This window comes from Arvicanthis niloticus, chromosome 20 (genome assembly GCF_011762505.2).
Source record: "Arvicanthis niloticus isolate mArvNil1 chromosome 20, mArvNil1.pat.X, whole genome shotgun sequence".
Classification (NCBI taxonomy): Eukaryota; Metazoa; Chordata; class Mammalia; order Rodentia; family Muridae; genus Arvicanthis; species Arvicanthis niloticus.
The window spans coordinates 11259229-11273024 of record NC_047677.1 but is presented as its reverse complement, the minus strand read 5'-3'; the positions used below and the strand labels follow the sequence as shown (position 1 = coordinate 11273024).

Here is a 13796-nt window from a genome sequence, read left to right as displayed (position 1 = left end):
ATCACTGATAATCAAAAGACAAAACATATTATAGAATCTAATCAAAAGAGAGAAGACACATGTGTGCATATACATGCAAGCAAGCACACACACAGATACACACATGCACACACGCACATGCACACACACACACACACACACACACACGCACATGCACACGCACGCACACGCACACGCACACGCACACACACACACACAAATACACACACCACAACAATACTCTCTTTTTCTGGGTAGAACCATGGAGGCTTTGCCAGAGAAGAAAAGAAGGCTGTGCCAGAAAACTTAAAAAAATACCAAAAACCAAAAAACAAAAAGATTCCTGCTGTGCCAGAAATCCTTAAGAAAAGCAAAGGAATTTTATAGAATTGAAGGTGAAGCACCTGAGGAAGAAGTTTGCCCTGAAGACACTGAGAATGGCAGGAAAGAAGCTCATCAATGAGAAGGCAAAGCACTATTACAAGGGGTACAGGCAGATGTCCTGGACTGAGATTCAGATAGCTAGAATGGCAAGGAAGGCTGGAAACTTCTATATGCCTGCAGAACCAAAATTGGTGTTTGTCATCAGAATCCAAGTTATCAATGGAGTAAACTCGATAGCCTACAAAGTATTGCACCTTTTTCATTTTTATCAGGACTTTGATGGTGCCTTTGTTAAGCTCAACAAGCCTTTGATTATCATGCATTGTGGAATCATGCATTGTGTGGGGTACCCCAACCTGAAGTCAGTAAATGAGCTCATCTACAAGCAAGACTATGTCAAAATCAATAAGAAGTGAATTGTCTTGTCAGATAAGTCCTTGATTGTTCAATCTTTTGGTAAATTCAGCATCATCTGCATGGGGGATCTAATTTGTGAGATCTAAACAACTGGGAAATGCTTAAAGAAGCAAATAACTTCCTGTGGCCCTTCAAGATATATTTCCCCAAGGTGGAATGAAGAAAAAGACAACTTACTTTGTGGAAGTTGGAGATGCTGGCAGCAGGGACAACCAGATAAATAGGCTTATTAGATGGATGAACTAAGGTGTTGCCCATGGTATTTTTATAATCTGGTCAGTTAATAAACAGTCACAGCTTGGCAAATTGAAAAAAGAAAACACACACACACACACACACACAATAACAAAATAACTGAAAACTATATACAGTGCTCACTGATATATTTTTCCTCAACAAAAGGATGCAGATTCACAGAATATATGTGAAATCATAATCCATTTTTGTGATTAATCCAAAAAAAATTAACATTAAGTATACACATCACTTCACAGAAAAAGGATATAAAGAAGTTCCTCTTAAATGGACTGAAGAAACAAGCTATGTAGTCATAATAATTTCTAAATGAATAGACTTCAAACTAAAGCCAATAAGAGAAACAAGGAAGGATACAACATACTCATAAAAAAAAAATCCACCAAGAGTAAATTACAATTCTTAACAACAATGTTAAATCTTAACAATGTTCTAAGCAAAAGAGAATTTTATTAAAAAAAAAAAAAAACTACTATAGGTTAAGTCACAAAATGAGCCTCACACATTGGTAGTTGGACACTTCAATACTCTACTCTATCTAACTGTCATCCAGACAAAAACTAAACAAAGAAAAGCTGAAGCTAACTGACATCATAAAGCAAATGGTCCAAAAATTATTTATAGGAAATTTCACCTAAACTCAGACGAATATGTCTTCTTCTCAAAACCTTATCAGACTTTTCCCAACATTAGCCACATACTCAGATGCAAAGCAAGTTTCAATACATAAAAAATAATTAAAATAACACTCTATCTAGCATCTATCTATCTGACCATCACATATTAAAACTGGATATTATCAAAAAGAGAAATAATAGAAGATTTAGAATATCATAGAAACTGAACACCTGATGACTGAATGAAAAATGAATTAATACATAAATTAAAAAGAAATAAAATGATTTATAGACTTGAATTAAAGTGAACATACAACATACCCAAACTTATGAAAACCAATGAAGGTAGTCATAACAGGCAAATTCATAGCACAAATTCTCTACATTAAAAACAATAATTTGGAGAGAACTCATAATAGTAACTTAATAGTATACTTGAAATCTCTAAAACAAAAATAAGAAATCCTACAGAAAGGAATAGATGACAAGAAATAAAACTTATGGCCCAAAAATAAGACAACAACAAACATACAAAAACAATACAATAAAATCAATGAAATAAAAAATAGACTATTTGAGAAACTTCATAGATTGACAAGCCCTTAACCAAATTAATTAGAAGACCTAGAGATACTATTAAAATTAACAAAATTACAAATAAAATGGGAACATAATATTAAATACCAAGGGAATTTTGGGAATAATAAGGTCATATTTTACAAACAAGTCCTCCTTCAAATTAGAATATCTAAAAATAATGGATAATTTTATCACTGTATAGAATCTACCAAAATAGGATCAAATAAAACATTTATACAGAGCTATACCACTTACTAAAACAGAAATCATTAAAATTTTTCCAATGAAAGAAGTAAAAGGTCACATGGTTTTTACACATGAACCTAAAACATCCACTGACAACCCCTAAGACTGATAAACACTTTCAAAAATTATCTGAATACATAATAAACTAAAAAATTAGTAGCCATCCTATATACACATTACAAATGGACTGAGAAAGAAATCAGCCACCTTTTACAGTGGCCTAAAACAATATGAAGTATTTTTGGATAATGCAAACCAAGCAAGTGAAAGACATGATTAGAAATGTTAAGACATTGGGAAAAAAAGAAGATTGAAGAAGATATCAGAAAGATCTTCCACTTTCATGAAACAATAGGCTTGATATAGTAGAAATAGCTATCATAACAAAAGCAATACAAATATTTAATACAATCCCTATTAAAATACCAACACAATTCTTTACATTTTTGAAAGTACAATTTTCAGCTTTATATGGAAACACAAAATACTCAGGGTGCCCAAAACACCCCAAGTAATAAAAGATCTGGTTGAACTATCACTATCTCCAATTTCAAGTTATACTAAAGGGCAATAATAAATAGTATAATATTGGGACTACAACCAACATGTCAATTAATGGAATTGAATGCATAATCTAGACGTAAATTCACACATCTATGGATTCTTTTGATAAAGAAGCCATAAATGCACACTGTACAAAAGCATCTTTGACAAATAGTTCTTGTTAACCTAGAGTTCTGTATGCAGAAAAATTGAAATAAATACATATTTGTTACAATGTACCAAAGTCCGAATGGATCAAATAACTCAGAACAAATATCAAAAAACATGATAGAAGAGAAAGTAGAAAATAACCTTGATTGTCACAGGAAAAGTTTTTCAGGACAGAACATAACACAGGCACTAAAATTTGTTGGGGGCCGACTTTTAGCAGAAAGCTGCTATCAGCTTTGCAGCCATCTTGAGCCATATACCCTGACATGAGACTTGAATTACAATAGCCTACAACAGCTGAGAACACTCCGATAATCTTGGTTTAGATACCTTGAGATTAAAGGTGCGTGAAATTAAAGGTGTGTGAGATTAAAGCTATGTGACTTAGAAGTATAGAGATCAGAGTTAGAGACAAGACCTAAGGGCATGATTAAAGGTGTAACTTAGAGGCGTGGCTTAGAATCAGACTATAGAAGACAGAACCAGACATCAGACCAGAGAGAGAGAGATTCATACACATCAGACATTAGGTAGAATCTGTCCTCACCCTCGCTCTTGCTGAAACCCGACCTGCAGACCAGAGCAGCAGCTTGGGCCGGGATACAGTGGCCTCCCAAACGTGGGTCAGCCCAGGCCTCAACATTTTGCTCAGGCCGAGACATTTTTTGGCCGCCCCAACGTGGGACTAGTGCGGTCCCCAGCATTATTTTGGCTCCCAACGTGGGGCTAGTGTGGACCCCAACATTATTTTGGCGCCCAACGTGGGGCTAGTGAGGACCCCCCCAACATTATTTTGGCGCCCGACCAGGGACTCGAGCTTGGGCCCCAACAAAAATTAACAATAAATAGGCTCTTATGAAAATAATAAACTTCTTCATTGGAAAGGACACTGCCATTTGGACAGAACAGCAGCCTACAGAATGAGACAATATTTTTACCAATTAGACATCCAATAGATGATTATTATTTAAAAACATATAAAGAACTAAAAAAAACATGTGAACAAATCAAATACCCGATTTAAAAAATGTGATGCAGATATAAACAAAGGATTCTCAAAAGAGAAATGAAATGGCCATACTGTCTTAGTTAGTGTTCCATTGCTTTGAAGGGAAAGCATGACCATGGTAACTCTTATAAAGGAAAGCATTTAATTGGGGCTTGTGTATAGTTTCAGGGGTATATTCCATTGTCATCATGGTGGGTAGCATGACAACATGCAGACAAATACAGTACTAAAGAAGGTGAGATTTCTACATCTAGTACAATGTAGACAATGGTATAACATATATATTACCATTTCCAAAGCAAGGAAATTGAGCACTATTTAAATAACCAATTAGTTCCAGTGTTGACTAAAACACACTTCTCTTCTTTTAGGGGGTTATTTTCTTTTTTTTTTATTTTATATTTTATATTTTATTTACATTTCAGATGCCATTCCCTTTCCCCATTTCCCCTCCCTAGAAAACCCCTATCCCATGTCCCCTTTTCCTTTTTGCTTTTATACATTTTTTTTAAAGTGTTAGTCAAAGGCTTTATACGTTTGGTAATGCTCAATCGGAAGTGTAACCCAATACCCAACCTAGATATATAAACTGTCTTTGACTGGTGGAGACACATGGACATCTGCCTTCATGAGGGGGTTATTTTCATACCCTGTTAGCAGTTCTGCTTGGCAGATATCTGCCAACTCTTGCATCTTGAGGTGGCCTACATAATTCACGCTTCACCTTCACAGGTTCATTCAATAGTATCTCTGAGTCTTCATGAAAGGACGGTCCTAATACATGCCTAACCTCAGTGATGTGGACCATGGCAGAACACAGGCAGACTGAATGAAAAAAATAAAAAAGAGGAAATAAAAAAAGGTAGACACGACAACTCCTGGGTATGTTGGAGAAAAGTTTACTGTGGATAACAGGAAATGCATATCGCAAAAAAGATAATCTTGAGCAGGCCCATGTAATAACAGTTGGTAAGAAGAGAAAAGAGCCAGGAAATGGGAATAAAGGCTAGACAAAAGGGAGTCAGATAACTAGAATGGCTAGATTACATAAGGAAAGACAGTTGGGGAAAGGGCAATGTAGCACCTGTGCTGGAGAAATTTAGGATAGGGGTGAGGTATGCCAGCCATACCCTGTAACAGGTAGGGAATGAGAGATTCTGGGAAAACCTGGTGGTCAAGTAGGTTTTGATATATAAAATAGTAACTTCAGTTAAACATTTGTCCCCTTGTTTGATATCTAACATAGACAGGGTGCTGCAGAAGTTGAGATTTCAATATCCAGATACTCAGGGAGCAGAAAAAAGAGCAACACTAGGATTAGCTTAAGCTTTTTGAAACCCCAACATCTACTGCATGACAAATAGCCTCCATAAGGCCTTCATCACTCTCAAAAGGCCATACTGCCTAATCCTCTTTCAAGTAGCATTATTTTCTAATGAGTAAGTGTTCAAATATATGAGCCTATGTGAGCCATGACTCTTCTACCCACAACAACCACTCTTGGGTGTATATCCAAAGGCCACTTCATCATTGTCCTGCTCAACTGGCAATTGTTCAACATGTGAATTAATGTTCTGTTCATAATATCCAGAAATCTGAAACAGTGTGGGTATTTTTCAGAAGAATGCACAAATAAAATGTGATGAATTTATATAGTAGATTATTACTCAGCCATTACCAAAATGAAATCATGAAATCACAAAATTACATGTAAATGAATGGAACTAAAAAATATCATCGTGAGTGAGAAATATTATACAGTAGCAGTTTTGTAAAATACAAACATATATGAAGACAATATAAATCAAATCACCAAATAATAATATAGACGGAGCCCCAAACTGGCTACCTTTTGTCAAAAAAAAAAAAAAAAAAATGAGGCTGCCAGTACCTAAAATGGGTTGTGTATGATTTAACTGTTGGCTGAAGAGGTCCCATGGAAATTCCCTCTAAAATATATGCTGTTGCTAAGATAATAGGTTGCTCTTTACAAACTGAGATCAAGGTCCCATTGTTGAAGACACAACCTACACAGCTCAATGAAAACGGGGAGGTCAAGCAGGTGCCTATATAAAACCTTCACTTCTGTTACTGTCTTCAGTATGGCAAGGTACTCTGCAGACTGCCAAAAGAGAAGTGTAAGCATCAACCCAGCCACAAAAAATTTTGATCTACACCGGTATCCTCTCTGAAAGATACGCTAGTGTGATGATGACATGAAACTTGTGGGATTATCCAACAAATACTCAATTTGATTTAAGGTTACTCCACGAGAAAGAACCGATTTCTGACACTGCTTTGGGGAACAAGGACCTAAGACAAGATATCCCAGAGACCTAGGGCAAAACCAAATATTGCAATACTAAAGAGACAAAAACAAGTAAAAATAAAATGACACTTGATCATACTCTGCTAAATTTTTCTATACTTGTAGACCAAAGCCTTTGTTCAGCCATCATCAGAGAAGCTTCATCCTGAAGCAGATGGGAACAAAGAAACCCAGAATCCAAAATTATGCAGAATGCGAGAGACTTTTGAGCATTCAGCCTAAATGGGTATCTCCACCAAATTCCTCTTTTCTGGGCTCAAGAAACTCCAGGCAAGAGGAAGCAAAAATTTTGTAAGAACTAGAGGGGATGGAAAAAACAACCTCCACTGAATCAAAAAGAGCAAAGCAAATATGAACGCAGACAGACTAAGGCAATATGCACAAGTCCACTCAAGATGTGATTCTAGGGCTGGAAGACAAGGACACATGCCCCCATCCTTAAACAATCTATAATTGATAACCACTTGCATATGAACATTAAATTTTCTCCAATAAACTCTCACTAGGGAAACAAACTACTCTTAAGGGTAGGCTGCTCGCCATATGGTAATGGCCAACAGAAAATTAATTCAATGGCATCTTTGAAGGTTCCTTACATCATAAGGTTTTATCAGGGCTGTTCCTTCTTCTAAATTTCATCTTATTTTTAATTAATTAGTTAATCAATTAATTAACATCCAGATCACAGCTTCCTTTCCCCTTTCTTCTCCCAGTCTTCCCTCTCACCTCCTCCTGCCTCCCATCTGCCCTTCTTCCATATCTCCACAGAAAAGGCCTCCTCTGGATGTCAGCCAACCTTGAGTCCTATCAAGAGTAGGACTAGGCATATCTTCTATTGAGACTAGAGAAGGCAGTCCAGCTAAGAAAATTGATCTAAAAGCAGCCAATAAAGTCAGAGACAGCCCCTGCTCCTCTGTTAGGAGTCCCTATTGACAGTAGAGCTGCACAACTGTTACATATGTGTAGAGGGCCTAGATCCATCCCATGCATGTTCTCTATTGGCGATTCTGTCTCTATGAGCCTCCATGGGCCCAGGTTAGTTGACTCTCTGAGTTTTCTTGTGGAGTCCTTGACCTCTTGTCTCCTCAATCCTTCCTCCCCCTCTTCCACAAGATTTCCCAATATTTGGCTGTGGATTTTTACATTTGGTTCCATCAATTTCTCAGTGAAGCCTCTCTGAGGACATTTTTACTGGGCTTCTGTTTGCAAGTACAGCAGCATGTCTTTAACAATGTCAGGGATGAGCTCCCTTTAAGCTGGACAGTCATTGATTGGATATTCTCTCCTCTGCTCCCTCTTCACTCTTGCACATCTTGTAGGCTGGACAGATTTTGGGTCTAAGGTTGAGTAGCTGTGTTGCTGTCCCAATCCCTCCATTGGAAGTCTTGCCTGGTTATAGATGGTTGTCAGGCTCTATATCTGGCATTGCTAAAAATCTTAGCTAGGATCACTCAATCTCCTCCATCCACCCACCCTTGATGGCTATTTCCCTGTCTCAGGCAAAGTTCAGGATAACCATGCAACAATGCATTTACCCAAAGAAGCTAAGTAAAAATGAGAGCCCATGGAGAAAGGAGTGGTTAAATCTCACTGAGAAAGTGAAATAGATAAGATATCTGGGGTAGATGGAGGGAGGGAATTTGCTGGAAGAGGAGCTGGGAGTGGGTAAATGTAAAATATAAAAAAAGTGAGGGGTAAATGGTGGGAGTGAATACTTTTTCTTGGGTTCTTTTCGTTTCATTTCTTTTGCCCTGTTATCTATTATATTATATTTTAAATTACTATTAATCCCTGGGGTCCTGATTGTTTTCTAATGGGAGACAGAGAGAACATAGAAGGATGATAGGAAAGAATCTATAGTTAGGATATATATTATGTGAGAAAATATCTATTTTCAATATGGAAAAACATCAGTAACATTTCCTAATATTTATTCTATATCTTCTACATAAACTTGTCCTGGACAATAATAATTTCTGAAAAAGATAAATATCCTGTCTATCTAGGTAAGGTCTAGTCCTATAAGGCTAAAGATCAATAAAGAATTCACTTCAACTGTACCAATATACATCTTCAAATCCTTCTAAGTTCTACATAGTAGGATTTTCTTTTGAATCAGAGCTTCATGGTAAAATTAACTAATGCTTTATTGGGAGTTTGTAATTATATAGTAGTGTACATGTGAAATTTAAGAAGGCATAGGAAAGAACCCTTCAATTTATTGCTAAAAATAATCTAAATGCCAGAATCTTACTTTTAGCTGCTGGTGAATTGCAAATAGACACTTTTCTGACCTTGGATGATAGTAGGAGATGCACAAGAAAGTCATAGTTGGGGGAATCAGAATGAAACAAACTCAGGGTGTTAATGACTATTCCTAAGTTGTTTGACACACAGGAAGAATTCACAGCCCAGACCCAGGGAAGCATTCTCTCGTTTTTGGACTCACCTCCTGGCTTCATCACTCTCAAAGTGTGCAGCCTGATAAGATGATGTTTGGCTCTGCATACTTTCATCTTCAGGAGATGTTCTGTAAAGATCAAGACTATTAGACCTTTATTCATAGGTCCATATCCTTAAAGTTAAGGTCTTAAGAGCTTGGACAATACTGTACTTCAATATATAGTTTAACACACACACACACACACACACACACACACACACACACACACGCACACACTCATGCCCCACAGCTGAAAGAATGAAAAAGGGGCATCTTCCACAAAATTTATAAGTGGTGCATCCTCTCTCTACCTGTAGATACTTAGCCAGATTGCTTTCTGGTTCCTTGACAGATTAACCATAAAGTAGGTACAGCCTAGGTCAGAATCCTTTGGCTTAAAATCAAATTCTGCTGAGGGATGTGTTTGTAAAACCAAGTAGAAGGAAATGGGCTTTATTTGAAGATACATAGCTGGAGCTAACTGAGAAACCTCTAGAAAAAAAGGTTGTCTATTTGAAGAAAAATGGCATGAAAAGCATTTGGAAACAAAACCAAAAATAGTGGCAAAAATATTTAAGTGAAATCAATTCTAACTAGAACTCCTGGCCTAGACACATAAACTAATTTCTTTTAAAATTTGTGCTATTTTATAAATTAATTTTGTACCATTCTACATATTCTCATAATTCTCAAGTCTTAGCATTCTTGATAGTGTTTAAATTTTTTTCTGGGCATACATATTTTTTATTATGTTTAGCAATACTATGTTGATAATCTCAATAAAAATTTTATAAAAAGTATTAAACAGTGCTATAATTATTTTACTCTGTCTATATTACATTGATTGATTAATTGATTGACAGATTGAATGAATGGATAGGAGAGATTTATGAGGAGACACCAAATAAAGTTTACCAAGTCAACCTGAAGTTTAACAGAATCATTTCTTGGTTGCAAATATTTCACAGTCTCATTGTCTGTTGTTTTTAATTTCAGATTTTGACTCTTGAAAAATAACAAGCTCAAAACAATCCTAAGCAAACCAAATGCCATCTCTGACTTTAAATCCTTTCACACCTACAGGCCCAATGTCTTTCTCTCATATGATCCTGTAGTGTCACCACTGATAAAACCTGATAAAGTGGTTAACTTTTGTGGAAAGCCAGTATTATATAGGGAGTCAGGTGTGGTTCCCTGGTAACCTGGTGAGAGTGACTCTCGAGTTCTTGTATTTCACTTTCATAAGATAACCACAATGCTCTTCAGGTCAGTTTAAATGATTGAGGGGTGCGTGCATGTGTGTGTGTGTGTGTGTGTGTGTGTGTGTGTGTGTGTGTGTGTGTGACATTGTGGGAGATATGACAGCATTAATGGGAAAAACTTTTCCGGTAGGTTTGGATAGGCCATTAGTGTGCCCTGTCCTCTGTCAGACTGGAGTGCCCTTGTTCTTCTTCAGGGCCATTTGCTGCTTGTACTTATACCTAAATTGTGATTGCAGCACTAAACAGTCACTTCATTTCACTCTCAGAATGAAGATGGTTGCCTCAGCCAGAGTGCTGTGTTGGTGTTTGATCAGCTCTTTGATGTGTGACAAAGATTAATGCTGACCAATGACACGCCTAACAGGGTGCGCTTGATTATTGATTTTACCTTTTATCTTGCTGATAGGTTCTTAAATGTGATTTGATGATATAGATTTTCTCCTAATTCTTCCTGACCCTGAGATATTTGAGATATAATCCACAAACATGAACATACACTTCTTGCAAATGCTTTCTCAAAGCTCATGACTTACTGCCTTAAGTTGCCCTGTGCTACACTTTCACTGGGGAACGGGAATACATGGGGGTGCGGGACAGTAACTATTCAAGAGACCAAGCTATGCTCAATCAGTTTCATCAAAAACTACTGTTTATCAGTCTCACTTTTGCTTCAAAAATTACTCTTAACTTTTCCTCTTCTATTGAATAACATGTTAAGCAAGTACCACGGTTTTTCTTCTCTCTTGGATAATGAAAAGTCCTATAGATACATTCTATTTCATGAATTCTCTTTGGGCCCAGGATACTTACTAAAATGAAGATATGGGCCAGACCTTACTCCTTTTATTTCACCCTCTTTCTAATTTTCTGTAGAAAGCCTGAACTAGGCTAAAGGGCTGTTGGAAAATTCTCTTGCATTTCTCTTGCATATTCATTTGTCTTTCTTTTCTAGATTATGACCATTCCAGACTTATTAAAGGTTTAAGAAGAAAAAGAGAAAACTAATGCAATGAAAATAGACCTTCGCATGTGGCCACTGCTCCCCCGTTGAAGGGATAGTGTTTATCAGCAGACTTCAATTCTCTTGCAGGTCTTCTTCTAGGTCACAAACTCTGGTTTCTTTTGTATGCTCACTTCACCAAAAGTACATCTGTAGCGGGAGGTATTTGAAAATGTGGCCAGGAGCGCTGGCCAGGGACCCATGAGAAGTTGGTGTGGCTGTTGCATTTGCTCTTCAGCTCTGAGGGGTCCATGGCTCTAAGCATGGCTCAAGGGCCAGTTCCACCACCCCCGTGCAGAAGAAATAACTAGTACCCAGTAGAACTAAGACTCTTAATGCTTAAGATTATCCAATGGATTTATATATCCACAAATACTCAATATACAAGATGCCCACACAATTAAAATTGTTAACCCAATTACCTAACCTTGATATTTATAATCCGTTTAGACTGCTAGAGACACTTGGGTATCCGCTACCATCTTCTGTCCTCTCTCCTTCTTCCTCCTTCTTTCTTCCTCCCAACTCCTAGCTCCACCTACCTCTTCTACTTACCAAACACTGGCTCTAGCCTTTATTTTAGAGATTAAGGTGGTCAGAAGGTTCACAAAGTCACCTGCATACTGATTCATACCTCTTCTGCAGCCCCTCCTGGGAAAGTAGAATTAGCATCAAAATATAAGACCAGGGCTATCCATAACATATATCCTCTGATATCCCTCTCATTAGGGTAGTGATGCACTCATGCCTGCATCCATGTACTATTCACTCCCTAAGAAGTAAGGTGCTTCACACTCAGGGCTAGGTTTCAAAATATGAATTATGGAGAGAATGATGTCACACAGTTGGTATACGCCTTAGTCATGTTTAGATTAAATGGAAGGAAATAGATGCTGAAATATGTCCACATATAATAAGAGTACTGAGAAAAATAACATGAGATCTATACATACAAGGGTCCCAAGTGTCCAGAAATAAAATCTGGGGTGAGATATGGTCAAAAAAACCAATGTAGACACTCAAGTACATTTAAACTTGAGTTTAAACTTGTGTGCTTTCTTAAAAGGTTGGAAGTATGAGAAACATTACAGGCAATTTATAGTCATATTTTATAAAGCTGTTTCAAAAGGCCTACACAGTATTCTCAGAGACAAGATCATAAATGATAATTCCATTTCTCTTTCTACATATTCATAAGTGCCTGACTTTCTGTGCTCTTGCTCTGATTATCTAAAGAGAGGTGACTAATGGTGTTATTTGGAATTGTGATGTCTCTACCCTGTCATTTTAATCTTAAAACAACAATTTGTACAAACAAATGAGTTTGTGAATAAACATTAGTAGTTCAAAACACAAATAACTAAATCTGAGAAAATAATAAAGTTTTGGAAAAATTTATACAAAGGTCAGAAACAAATAAGAAGAGATTGGGCATATAGACATATTTTAAAATAGAAAGTAAAAACAATACCCCATATAAGGATTATAAAAACCACTGTTGGTGATTTTTCTTTAATTTTTACTATTTCAAGTGTAGTAATTTATTTGCCACAATACATAAAATAAAAATGAGTTAATCAAATAATTTTGGACTCCAATTAAAAAACACATTAAAACTTAAATTTACATATTTTAAATGATCTGTATTTTATTTAATGATGACTTAAGCTATAAAAATAAATAGTTTTACATGATAAACTCAGTAATGAGGTAGGATATGAAGTACAATTTATGTTTTTAATAAATATAAATAGGTATATTTAATATAAATGTTATAATATATAAATTTTCCAAAGAGGATAATAATAAAGGATTTGTGGATATTTCACATATTTAATTGACCTATGAAGAGCAAACACAGTTGTTTTTATCATTTTACAGATTGTCAGAAATGTTAAGGTTCCTGGCATGGTAATATTCATTTAACCAATATCTCTTCATATTTCTTTATCACTGTGAAACTATCTAACTTCTACAGGAGATGTTATAAAGATTAATTACTTCATTTTTGTAAGAGTCTCAAAGTTTAATATTAAATAGAAAGGTACATGAAAGATGGAAGTTGGAACTATTAAGTATTGCCACAATAACTCCTGTATTATTACTTTCATGGATAAAGGTCAGCATTTCACATACAATGCACATTAATAAGCAGTCAGAAAACATGATAAATTTTTATTAAAAATTTTGTGAATCTATTTATTGCAGGTTTTATAAAACATCTTGTAAAAGTTTAATTAACCCTGACAGACCCTACAACTTTCAGCAGTCTATTCAAAGTCTATTTCAAACTCTATTTCAACTTTGTCTGTCCATTCTCATTCCAAACAAGATGTATCCCTTCCTTTACCTCAGTGATTTTTTTCTCTTCTTCCCTTTTTAATCTCCCCCAAAGCAGGCATGTTATAGTGTTCCCCTACTTTAAGTTTATCTTGGCATATATGTGCCATTGCAATATTATATATCCCAACAGGTTACAACAAACATCTTTGCAAGTGAATGCCACATCAGATGTCAAATAATGTCGACAGAAAAATAACAATAGACTTGAACATAATACCT

At 36.1% G+C, this 13796-nt stretch overlaps 1 pseudogene; it reads left to right on the top strand.

The window, feature by feature from the left end:
• Positions 1–241: 241 nt before the first annotated feature.
• Positions 242–1026, top strand: LOC117724915 (large ribosomal subunit protein uL30 pseudogene; annotated as a pseudogene).
• Positions 1027–13796: the final 12770 nt, after the last annotated feature.